The following is a 12,910-nucleotide window of genomic DNA, read 5'->3' as shown; positions in this document are numbered from 1 at the left end:
GGTTGAGCAGTCAAAACCAGAACTTTACAAACTAAAATTGAGGTCTAGCAAGTCAGACAATTTGATTGTTTAAGTCCTCTCCAAGGTGAATCGGTTGAATTTGTCTCTGACATGTATCCTCTAGACCGGAATAGAGAAAGAAATCAACAGATGCAGCTTAAGAAGCATGCGTATTGTAAATCACTTCGTAGTCACTGCACAGTAACATTATTAATTTTGTTTTCTCTAAGTCTTCTGATTATCTTTTCCAGCATACTACTGCACATGTATTACCCTATTCTTAAGCGTGCTTACAATATAACTGCAGAACATTCTTTTAGCGAATTACCTCCGCATGAGTTGTCCTATAGATTTGCGTTGCGCAACAACACATTTATCAGTATGTTACATCATTCCCATCAGACCAGCAATGCCACAAATTGTTGGATATGTGGCCGACTCCCTCCCTATCAGAACCATAAGGGAGTTTTGCCCCTCTTTCCCTATCCGTTCACACACAATGGCTCCTGTGGAGCATGGTTTAGTTTGATTAATTTCCTAGATTCAAATTCCGCAGTTTATCAAGACAACTGGGTATGGGGAAACCTGAACCTAGTTTTGCTTAAAGTCTGCTACCCTAACAAGGAGGGACTTCCCAAAAGAACAGGAACTGATCTAGAAAATGAAGTATATGGATTAGGTAATTTTACACTTAACCTCATGATCCTGAACGTTGAATCTGAAGCTACACCAATCTTGCCCGCCATGTCAGTATTCCCAGTAAAAGGGGAATTATGTGTAAGAAAGAATGGTTCCATACACATGGGCCATAGTAAATGCACCACTGTAATAAAATTCAGTGATCAAGGCAAGTCTACATTTAGAGCTTCCCATCATTCCTACTTCATATGTGGCCAGACCGCATATATATGTCTACCTTTAGATTGGGATGGTACCTGTTACATAGCATTCCTTCTGCCACCTGTTTTCCTAGCTCCTCCTGATTATCATAGAAATACCCATTTAGTACACAATAGACAACAGAGAGATCTTCCAATTGTCGATTACACTGAAACAGCATGGGAAAAATACACAGATTTCAATAAAGGTTTCTTTCCCTATATAGGTACAGTCACTAATAGTAAGCTGATACGTAGATTAACCAGAACCCTTGAAGCAGTAGTGAACGAAACTATTTCCGCCTCAGGCAATTTAACAGAAGAGCAGTCTGCTATGCGGATTGTTGTGCTTCAAAATCGTCTTGTCCTTGACGTCATCCTGGCCGATAGGGGCGGAGCTTGTAGGGTCATCGGATCAAGTTGCTGCGTTTTCATACCAGAAAATTCGCCGTCGGTATATAAAGCCATAACTCGCCTTCATAAGATTATAAGCCAGATACACCAGAGTCCAGGCACCTGGACTTGGTCCGGTTGGTTCTGGGGCGTGTTGTCAGCCTGGGGATGGAGAATCCTATCCTTCCTAGGTATTGGCTTTCTCATACTATTCAGTTGCTGCTTATGTCTACAATGTGGACCAGCGATTTGTGGTCTGTGTGCCACATCGTGTATCCCACATCCAAGTTTTCGTTCAAGATCCCGGAAGAAGAAAGAAGAACAAATGATGCTATATGAACAGATCGATCAATTGATGAAGATCGATATCTCCTGAGGGTCCGTAGGGGACAAGGAGGGAATGAGGAAATATGAATTTTGTGACCAGTTATGTCCCCTTTCGTAGACCCCAACGGCTCCATGTGCATGCTATAAGTACATGTATGTTCCCTCCTGCTCCAGTTTTGAAGAGGCAAATATATGTGCGTCCACCGTCAACATGTCCTCTTTCAGATCCGCCATGAATGGGTCAGATATTCCATTCCTAAGTATGAAAGGCCACCGACTTTATGTGGTTCACTTTCCACATTTTACAGATTCAGGCGAGTAGGCCCTGAATTCTGTCATCAAGCCTTTTCCTGCCTTCTGCCTCTGAAAGCTCCAGTCTGAGCCTGCATCTGTATCCATGAACTTTGTCCTACTCCCTGCGCGGCTAACGGTGCCTGATCCAGCATATTGCCTGCCAAAAACTGTATTTCACCTTCAAGATTATCTGCTCCGCTCCTCATCCGATGCATTCCTGTCTAGCAGTTTAGGTAAACATTCCTCCAGCTACCGTGCAAAGGGCCAGGCCTCGCTGTCCTCATGCAAGTAATTCATAGGCCCCGTTACCATGGAATATTCCTACCCCCTCGCATCTCATGTAGACACTTAGACGCTTGTACACGTACTAACAGTCAGTATAGAATAGATTCTATCCTAGAGACCTTTCCTTTTGGATAACACAGTTCTTTAAACATAGGATATTAGATATGATTTGGGATTAGGTTGACATGACCCCCAGACTTCTGTCTCCACATGTAGAGCTAAATGTCAAGTCCCCTTCACCCTCTAGTTGCACGTCAATCACACGTCATGCGGCTGCGCGCGCATCTCTGCCAAATATTTCTGCTGACATTGCAGGATTCTCTTATGGATCCACCCACTTGTGACATCATGTATGATGACGTTTATTAAATTACACCCATATATCCGCCTCTATTAGTTACGTATGCACCTTTTATCTGTACTATCAGCTGTTACGCCTCTTGCATCTGTTTCACTGTAATGCATTTTCTATAAAACTGCTTATCTGTCAATAATGTATGCCCTTCCTTCCTGAACTTTCGTGGTGATGGAATAGAAAGCCTACAATTCGAATTGTATTCCTTTGTATAGGAATAAAGCCTTTTAAATCCTCTAATACCACGGATTCTGCCTCTTATATTTACTGAGTTATTCTTACTAGACTTTACCGCATAAAAAATAGTACCGGTAATGAAATATTTACCACATAAATTGGCGCCCGAATAGGGACACTTTCTCATCTCACGCGCCGGCGGTGCGTTGCAGGCCCGGTCTCCTGCCACAGCTGAACGGACAAAAACGCGTACCTACAGGATTTCCTGTATCTCCCTCCGGCCAAGCGGGGGTGACTGAGGCTGCGATCAACACCCAGACGAGGCGGTGAGAGGTGCGAAGTATCCCGACCAGAGCCTAGCTGAGAGAGCAAGATCCGAGGTATACAGAGGCCCACCAGGTTCCGAAGTTTCGAGTCCAATCAAGTCGAGTCCAGTCCGGTCCAGTTTCAGTTCCGTTCCGAGGCCTTCCGTTCCGAGCTACCCGGTGAGTACCATTACCGGGGAGGCATTTTACGTGCACATAGTCTGTGCCGGTCAAGACGGGTTTGGGTACACAAATCCGGTCTGCACTGTTTCAGCAGTGTATCTGTACTGTTTAGCAGTATATATAGTATGTCCTGCATATAAATAAGTATTATCTAGTGTCAGTATTATGTCAGTAACTAGTTTTCTATTAGTTATCATTGTTCGTTAAAACTGTTAAATGTTAAATGTTTTAATACGTTCTATACATTGTGGTGTGAATGACTGTTCATTATTGTGTTTATTTGTATTAAGTGTGTTTAAGATTAAGTAACCAGATCTAAAAAATGCCGCTCTTTTCGAAATTAAGACAGATCAAAACTAGAAAAGGGGTACTCGAAGAAGCTGTTCCCATCCCACCTAGGGACACTCCCGGGTATTTTATGTATCATAAGCATGGTCTAGATGCCGTATTATTTCTTGATTTATGGGTGGACTACACCAAGGATTTGCCAGAAAATCAGAGATGGCCCGCAGCGGGGACCTGGGATGCAGATTGCATCATGAGAGTAGAAGAAGAATTATGGAAAAAGAAAGCCAGACAGTCACAGAAAGATGCCATTGAATTATGGCGTAAAGAATCATATAGACGTACAGAAAAAGCACTCAGACAGGAAGAGAAAGGTAGAGAGAATTCAAATAAAACCCGAGAAAATCTATTACTTGAGGAAGGTACCCGAGTAAACTCAGAACAAGTAGATAGACAAAGAAACACTCTTATGAATGGTATGTATCCTCTTCTGGCCGAAGGGTTACCTAAGGCTATCCCGGAAATACCAAAAGACTTAACTCCTCCATTACTCCCGATAAAAGCACATCCCAAAACACATCCCAAAACAGCAAAGGACGTTTTCCTTTCCTCCTATTTAGATGACGTAGCTCCCGAGTATGCTAATGCCATGCCACACATACCGCTTGCCGATGGTGTTCAACACCAAGAGCATCCGTCTGTACCCCCGCAACCACAAACTCCTACGCAAGTCCCAACAGGTCCGTCCGTTTCTACAGTTTTTCCCGCATCTACGATTTCTATCCTACGCCCAACGAATCCTTTCGTGCCTAGCACCTCAGACGGTGCTACAGGAGGTACGACAGACATGTTTGCCACCCCGCCGCGAAACAAACAGACCCTTAGAGATTTAGCCCTCCAACGTACACCCCAGTTAGCGACATCCGACATGTTTAAAGAACAGCTTGTGGATTGTAGATACGATCCAGTACCAGGTAGACAGGACAAATTGCTCATATCATCACTACGTATAAGACGAGCTACATTATATTTAATGACGATACCAGGAATGGGTGAACACCTAGACGAAATATATCGTTTTGTCCAAACAGGGCGAGGTCCAGAAAGTATTAACGAAGCTATGGAATACCAGAAAGTGGATGTACAAAGACAACTACTACGCTTTTTCATAAATTGTGTAATTAGGAATCAAGACAGGCCCGGGGCAGATCATGATACCATGCAAAGACTTGTCAAATGGGGTCAGAACATATCAGAAGAGAAACATGATAGACAGGCGTGTATAATCGCCATGTGTCGAAAGATCCGCAAGGAAGTAGAACGAATACATAAAGAAAGACGAGAAACAGACAGAGTAGAATCAGAAGAAGAGGAGGAGCAAGAATCAACAACAAATCCCTCAGCATGCACAACCTAGGTTAGCTCCGCAACAGGGAGCTCCACAACAGATCGTAGCACCACCACAAGCGCAGCCTATTGCTGCAACACAAGCGACAACACAACAGATGTATCAGTATGCACAAGCAGATTATCCCGATTATCAGCGATATACATGAAATAGCCTAGAGAGGGAAGTTGGCTTACCCCTTATTGAGGTTCCTGTAGACCAAGAGGGACCTTATGTGCATAGTGAACTATTAGGGGAAGACAGAAAGTTTTTACTTGATACAGGGGCAAGCAGAACAACTATAAGACGCAGTGAAGTTCCAGGGGCACCCCTCTCAGGCTCACAGAATATTTCCCTTGGATTCTCAGGAAAGCCCATAATTAATGACGTAACACAACCTCTTCCACTCACGATTGGTCCATTGACACGTACTACAGATTTATTGCTTACTAAATCATGTCCAGAAAACTTGTTAGGTATAAAAACATTGAAAGCTCTAGGAGCCATAATATGTTGTTCTCCGGAAGGAGTACGGCTATTTCTACGTGACTTTAAAGGTCACTACGTGTCCAGAGACATGGATCACCGACTGCAGAATTTACCTACACATTTATGGGCACAAGGCCCCACTGATGTTGGTTGCATGAACATTACACCATATCGAGTTACACTGAAAACAGGAATAGTACTACCACGAATGCGACAATACAAGTTACCACCCGATGCTGTTGTGGCTTTGCTGCAAATCATTGACGAGCTCATTGCACAAGGAGTGGTTGTCGAAACCGACTCCAATGTATGTAATTCCCCGATAATTCCGATTCTTAAAAGAACGGATCCAAAAGCACCACCAGTATATCGATTAGTTATTGATCTGCGCGAATTAAATAAATGTATTGTACCACAATACCCTGTGGTCCCAGATATCTCTTCATTACTAACCGCTATTGACTCAGACGCAACGTTCTTCACTGTAATTGATCTCAAAAATGCTTTCTTTAGCGTCCCAATAGATCCGGAAAGTCAATATCTGTTCGGATTCAGTTTAAATGGACGAAGTTTTAAATTCACACGCGCACCTCAAGGATTTACAGAAAGCCCCAGCATCTATAGCCAAGCACTGAAACGAGAAATTGACAGTATCCACATGCCAGTTAACACTGCCTTGCTTCAATATGTCGATGATCTGCTGATCACCGCCCGAAGCGAACCTGAATGTGAAACAGCGTCACTGACGGTTTTAAAATTTTTGGCTGACAAGGGACACAAGGTGTCCCCTTCTAAGCTGCAATTCTGTGTCCAGCGAGTTGTTTACCTTGGGCACTCGCTGTCCAAGGAGGGAAGGCAGCTTACATCCGACCGCATCCAGTTAATTACTAACATGCCACCACCCAAGACACAAAAGGAGGTGCGGGCTTTTATAGGCCTCACTTCATACTGTAGGCAGTGGATCCCTCAATATGCATTTCTAGCAAAACCACTCATCCAGTTAACAACACAGGAGGCAGCCACATCGACTGTCCTCTCTTGGATTCAAGAACATACACACGCCTTTGAAAGCTTAAAGAAAGCTTTATGCCAAGCACCTGTTTTAGCAACACCATGTTACAGTAAACAGTTTACACTCTTTGTTACAGAACGCGAAGGTACTGCCTTGTCAGTACTCACTCAGGAACAAGCAGGATCACACAAACCATGTGCTTATTTCTCTAGTACATTAGATCCAGTAGCTCAGGCTCTTCCTGCGTGCCTGAAATCGGTGGCAGCAACAGCTTTAGCTATCAGACAAAGCGATGCCATAGTGTTAGGACACCAATTGACAGTACAAGTACCACATGCAGTAGAGGTTCTTTTGAACCGCACACAAACACAACACTTGACTATAGCGAGACTCACCGGTTACGAATTGACATTATTTCAGCCACACATAGAAATCAGACGTTGTAATACGTTAAATCCTGCCACACTGTTACCAGTGGGCGGAACAGATCCATTGGCACATGATTGTGTCGAAGTCATTACTATCACGACGAAACCCAGACAAGACTTGACAGATATCCCTTTGTCAGATCCAGACTTGACATTGTATGTAGATGGGTCATGTATGAGAACAAGTACAGGAGAGTTAGTGGCCGCCTACGCAGTCACAACAGACACTGAAGTCGTTGAAACAAATCGTATTAACACTTTGTCAGCTCAAGCAGCAGAGCTCATCGCTCTGACACAAGCCTGTATTCAAGCCAAAAATAAGAAAGTCAACATATACACAGATTCACGTTATGCATTCGGAGTCGTCCATGACTTCGGCGTACTGTGGCGAGAGAGAGGTTATTTAACTTCTCACGGTGCCCACATCCAGCACGGACCCCTCATTCAAACCCTATTGGACGCGATTCATCTACCCACTGCAATATCGATTATGAAATGCAAAGCCCATACAAAAGTTACCGATATCATTTCTCAGGGTAATGACCTAGCTGACAGAACAGCTAAACAGACTGCTCAGAATCAGACTCTCACAACTGACATGACAAAGACAATAGTTCAGACACTAACACATTGCATGACAGTTAAGGATCCCGCCCTTGATGTAATTGACATACAGACACATGCTACACCAGAAGAAATAAAGAAATGGACTGAATTAGGAGGGATCCCAACGGATCAAGGATGGATGACGAAGGAAAAATCTATATGGTTTCTTCCCGACTCTATGGTTCAAGTCATCATTAACACAATACATAGTCCAGCGCACCTAGGAGAAAAAGCTATGCTAGACAGCATTCAACACATTTGGTTCAACAAACACTTGCGAGCAGCAGCTAAACAAAAAGTTCGTACCTGTATGATATGTTGTCAGTTCAATCCAGGTAAAAGCGTCCCCGTAGAGCAGGGTGGATTTCAACCTCCCGATCATGCTTTTGAAGTCCTCCAGATGGATTATATCCAGATGGAACGATGTCGAGGATTCAAATATGTTCTCGTAGTTGTCTGTGCTCTTTCCCGTTGGACAGAAGCCTACCCGGTTTCAGATTACACCGCCCCGACTACTGCCAAACAGTTAGTTCGAGAATTCTTCCCACGGTACGGTTTACCACGTGTTGTCTACTCAGATAACGGCCAGCCGTTCTCATCCGAACTAATGAAGCACGTTTCCCTTTTGTTAGGCTACCAATGGAAATTCCACTGTGTCCGGCATCCCGAGGCAGCAGGTCTCGTGGAACGCCATAATCAAACTCTGAAAATTAGATTGTCCAAAATATGTAGGGAAAAAGGTGTCGATTGGATAGTAGCCTTACCAGTTGCGCTCTTTTACATGAGAATGGTAGCACATTCTCGAACAGGGCTATCCCCGTACGAGGTGATCTTCGGTAGACCACCAAATATGTGGGGGACGCCTATACCTCGCAAAATCACTGATGTTGACTGTAATATGCTGACAGATTACCTGGCTTCCTTGATGTCTGCACTACAATCTTGTCGTTCACAGGTAGCCGCAGCTTTTCCCGATAATACTGAGGGGAAGCCCCATGACGTGGTTCCTGGTGACCTGGTTCTGGTCCGGAATTTCGACCGGAAGACCCAACTGGAGCCTAGGTGGAAGTCGCCCAAGCTAGTTCTACTAACTACGAGGACAGCCGTGAAGATCGAGGGACGCAAAGGGTGGTTGCACTCGAGTCATATCAAGAAATTTTATGGACTACCATCCAGTGTGAATACTCAACCTTGTATTCCCTCACAGACAGACTCAAAGCTCCCCTTGGTTGAGCAGTCAAAACCAGAACTTTACAAACTAAAATTGAGGTCTAGCAAGTCAGACAATTTGATTGTTTAAGTCCTCTCCAAGGTGAATCGGTTGAATTTGTCTCTGACATGTATCCTCTAGACCGGAATAGAGAAAGAAATCAACAGATGCAGCTTAAGAAGCATGCGTATTGTAAATCACTTCGTAGTCACTGCACAGTAACATTATTAATTTTGTTTTCTCTAAGTCTTCTGATTATCTTTTCCAGCATACTACTGCACATGTATTACCCTATTCTTAAGCGTGCTTACAATATAACTGCAGAACATTCTTTTAGCGAATTACCTCCGCATGAGTTGTCCTATAGATTTGCGTTGCGCAACAACACATTTATCAGTATGTTACATCATTCCCATCAGACCAGCAATGCCACAAATTGTTGGATATGTGGCCGACTCCCTCCCTATCAGAACCATAAGGGAGTTTTGCCCCTCTTTCCCTATCCGTTCACACACAATGGCTCCTGTGGAGCATGGTTTAGTTTGATTAATTCCCTAGATTCAAATTCCGCAGTTTATCAAGACAACTGGGTATGGGGAAACCTGAACCTAGTTTTGCTTAAAGTCTGCTACCCTAACAAGGAGGGACTTCCCAAAAGAACAGGAACTGATCTAGAAAATGAAGTATATGGATTAGGTAATTTTACACTTAACCTCATGATCCTGAACGTTGAATCTGAAGCTACACCAATCTTGCCCGCCATGTCAGTATTCCCAGTAAAAGGGGAATTATGTGTAAGAAAGAATGGTTCCATACACATGGGCCATAGTAAATGCACCACTGTAATAAAATTCAGTGATCAAGGCAAGTCTACATTTAGAGCTTCCCATCATTCCTACTTCATATGTGGCCAGACCGCATATATATGTCTACCTTTAGATTGGGATGGTACCTGTTACATAGCATTCCTTCTGCCACCTGTTTTCCTAGCTCCTCCTGATTATCATAGAAATACCCATTTAGTACACAATAGACAACAGAGAGATCTTCCAATTGTCGATTACACTGAAACAGCATGGGAAAAATACACAGATTTCAATAAAGGTTTCTTTCCCTATATAGGTACAGTCACTAATAGTAAGCTGATACGTAGATTAACCAGAACCCTTGAAGCAGTAGTGAACGAAACTATTTCCGCCTCAGGCAATTTAACAGAAGAGCAGTCTGCTATGCGGATTGTTGTGCTTCAAAATCGTCTTGTCCTTGACGTCATCCTGGCCGATAGGGGCGGAGCTTGTAGGGTCATCGGATCAAGTTGCTGCGTTTTCATACCAGAAAATTCGCCGTCGGTATATAAAGCCATAACTCGCCTTCATAAGATTATAAGCCAGATACACCAGAGTCCAGGCACCTGGACTTGGTCCGGTTGGTTCTGGGGCGTGTTGTCAGCCTGGGGATGGAGAATCCTATCCTTCCTAGGTATTGGCTTTCTCATACTATTCAGTTGCTGCTTATGTCTACAATGTGGACCAGCGATTTGTGGTCTGTGTGCCACATCGTGTATCCCACATCCAAGTTTTCGTTCAAGATCCCGGAAGAAGAAAGAAGAACAAATGATGCTATATGAACAGATCGATCAATTGATGAAGATCGATATCTCCTGAGGGTCCGTAGGGGACAAGGAGGGAATGAGGAAATATGAATTTTGTGACCAGTTATGTCCCCTTTCGTAGACCCCAACGGCTCCATGTGCATGCTATAAGTACATGTATGTTCCCTCCTGCTCCAGTTTTGAAGACGCAAATATATGTGCGTCCACCGTCAACATGTCCTCTTTCAGATCCGCCATGAATGGGTCAGATATTCCATTCCTAAGTATGAAAGGCCACCGACTTTATGTGGTTCACTTTCCACATTTTACAGATTCAGGCGAGTAGGCCCTGAATTCTGTCATCAAGCCTTTTCCTGCCTTCTGCCTCTGAAAGCTCCAGTCTGAGCCTGCATCTGTATCCATGAACTTTGTCCTACTCCCTGCGCGGCTAACGGTGCCTGATCCAGCATATTGCCTGCCAAAAACTGTATTTCACCTTCAAGATTATCTGCTCCGCTCCTCATCCGATGCATTCCTGTCTAGCAGTTTAGGTAAACATTCCTCCAGCTACCGTGCAAAGGGCCAGGCCTCGCTGTCCTCATGCAAGTAATTCATAGGCCCCGTTACCATGGAATATTCCTACCCCCTCGCATCTCATGTAGACACTTAGACGCTTGTACACGTACTAACAGTCAGTATAGAATAGATTCTATCCTAGAGACCTTTCCTTTTGGATAACACAGTTCTTTAAACATAGGATATTAGATATGATTTGGGATTAGGTTGACATGACCCCCAGACTTCTGTCTCCACATGTAGAGCTAAATGTCAAGTCCCCTTCACCCTCTAGTTGCACGTCAATCACACGTCATGCGGCTGCGCGCGCATCTCTGCCAAATATTTCTGCTGACATTGCAGGATTCTCTTATGGATCCACCCACTTGTGACATCATGTATGATGACGTTTATTAAATTACACCCATATATCCGCCTCTATTAGTTACGTATGCACCTTTTATCTGTACTATCAGCTGTTACGCCTCTTGCATCTGTTTCACTGTAATGCATTTTCTATAAAACTGCTTATCTGTCAATAATGTATGCCCTTCCTTCCTGAACTTTCGTGGTGATGGAATAGAAAGCCTACAATTCGAATTGTATTCCTTTGTATAGGAATAAAGCCTTTTAAAACCTCTAATACCACGGATTCTGCCTCTTATATTTACTGAGTTATTCTTACTAGACTTTACCGCATAAAAAATAGTACCGGTAATGAAATATTTACCACATAAATTGGCGCCCGAATAGGGACACTTTCTCATCTCACGCGCCGGCGGTGCGTTGCAGGCCCGGTCTCCTGCCACAGCTGAACGGACAAAAACGCGTACCTACAGGATTTCCTGTATCTCCCTCCGGTCAAGCGGGGGTGACTGAGGCTGCGATCAACACCCAGACGAGGCGGTGAGAGGTGCGAAGTATCCCGACCAGAGCCTAGCTGAGAGAGCAAGATCCGAGGTATACAGAGGCCCACCAGGTTCCGAAGTTTCGAGTCCAATCAAGTCGAGTCCAGTCCGGTCCAGTTTCAGTTCCGTTCCGAGGCCTTCCGTTCCGAGCTACCCGGTGAGTACCATTACCGGGGAGGCATTTTACGTGCACATAGTCTGTGCCGGTCAAGACGGGTTTGGGTACACAAATCCGGTCTGCACTGTTTCAGCAGTGTATCTGTACTGTTTAGCAGTATATATAGTATGTCCTGCATATAAATAAGTATTATCTAGTGTCAGTATTATGTCAGTAACTAGTTTTCTATTAGTTATCATTGTTCGTTAAAACTGTTAAATGTTAAATGTTTTAATACGTTCTATACATTGTGGTGTGAATGACTGTTCATTATTGTGTTTATTTGTATTAAGTGTGTTTAAGATTAAGTAACCAGATCTAAAAAATGCCGCTCTTTTCGAAATTAAGACAGATCAAAACTAGAAAAGGGGTACTCGAAGAAGCTGTTCCCATCCCACCTAGGGACACTCCCGGGTATTTTATGTATCATAAGCATGGTCTAGATGCCGTATTATTTCTTGATTTATGGGTGGACTACACCAAGGATTTGCCAGAAAATCAGAGATGGCCCGCAGCGGGGACCTGGGATGCAGATTGCATCATGAGAGTAGAAGAAGAATTATGGAAAAAGAAAGCCAGACAGTCACAGAAAGATGCCATTGAATTATGGCGTAAAGAATCATATAGACGTACAGAAAAAGCACTCAGACAGGAAGAGAAAGGTAGAGAGAATTCAAATAAAACCCGAGAAAATCTATTACTTGAGGAAGGTACCCGAGTAAACTCAGAACAAGTAGATAGACAAAGAAACACTCTTATGAATGGTATGTATCCTCTTCTGGCCGAAGGGTTACCTAAGGCTATCCCGGAAATACCAAAAGACTTAACTCCTCCATTACTCCCGATAAAAGCACATCCCAAAACACATCCCAAAACAGCAAAGGACGTTTTCCTTTCCTCCTATTTAGATGACGTAGCTCCCGAGTATGCTAATGCCATGCCACACATACCGCTTGCCGATGGTGTTCAACACCAAGAGCATCCGTCTGTACCCCCGCAACCACAAACTCCTACGCAAGTCCCAACAGGTCCGTCCGTTTCTACAGTTTTTCCCGCATCTACGATTTCTATCCTACGCCCAACGA

At 43.8% G+C, this 12,910-nt stretch overlaps 1 protein-coding gene across 2 annotated transcripts in view; it reads left to right on the top strand.

Moving 5' to 3' along the window:
* The window catches only part of CLDN10 (claudin 10), a 410,839-nt gene that overhangs the window by 323,813 nt on the left and 74,116 nt on the right, over positions 1–12,910 (top strand). The gene's annotated exons all lie outside the window — the stretch shown is intronic.

Source organism: Triturus cristatus, chromosome 8, assembly GCF_964204655.1.
Source record: "Triturus cristatus chromosome 8, aTriCri1.1, whole genome shotgun sequence".
NCBI classification, from domain to species: Eukaryota; Metazoa; Chordata; class Amphibia; order Caudata; family Salamandridae; genus Triturus; species Triturus cristatus.
This window is presented reverse-complemented; position numbering and strand designations above follow the sequence as displayed.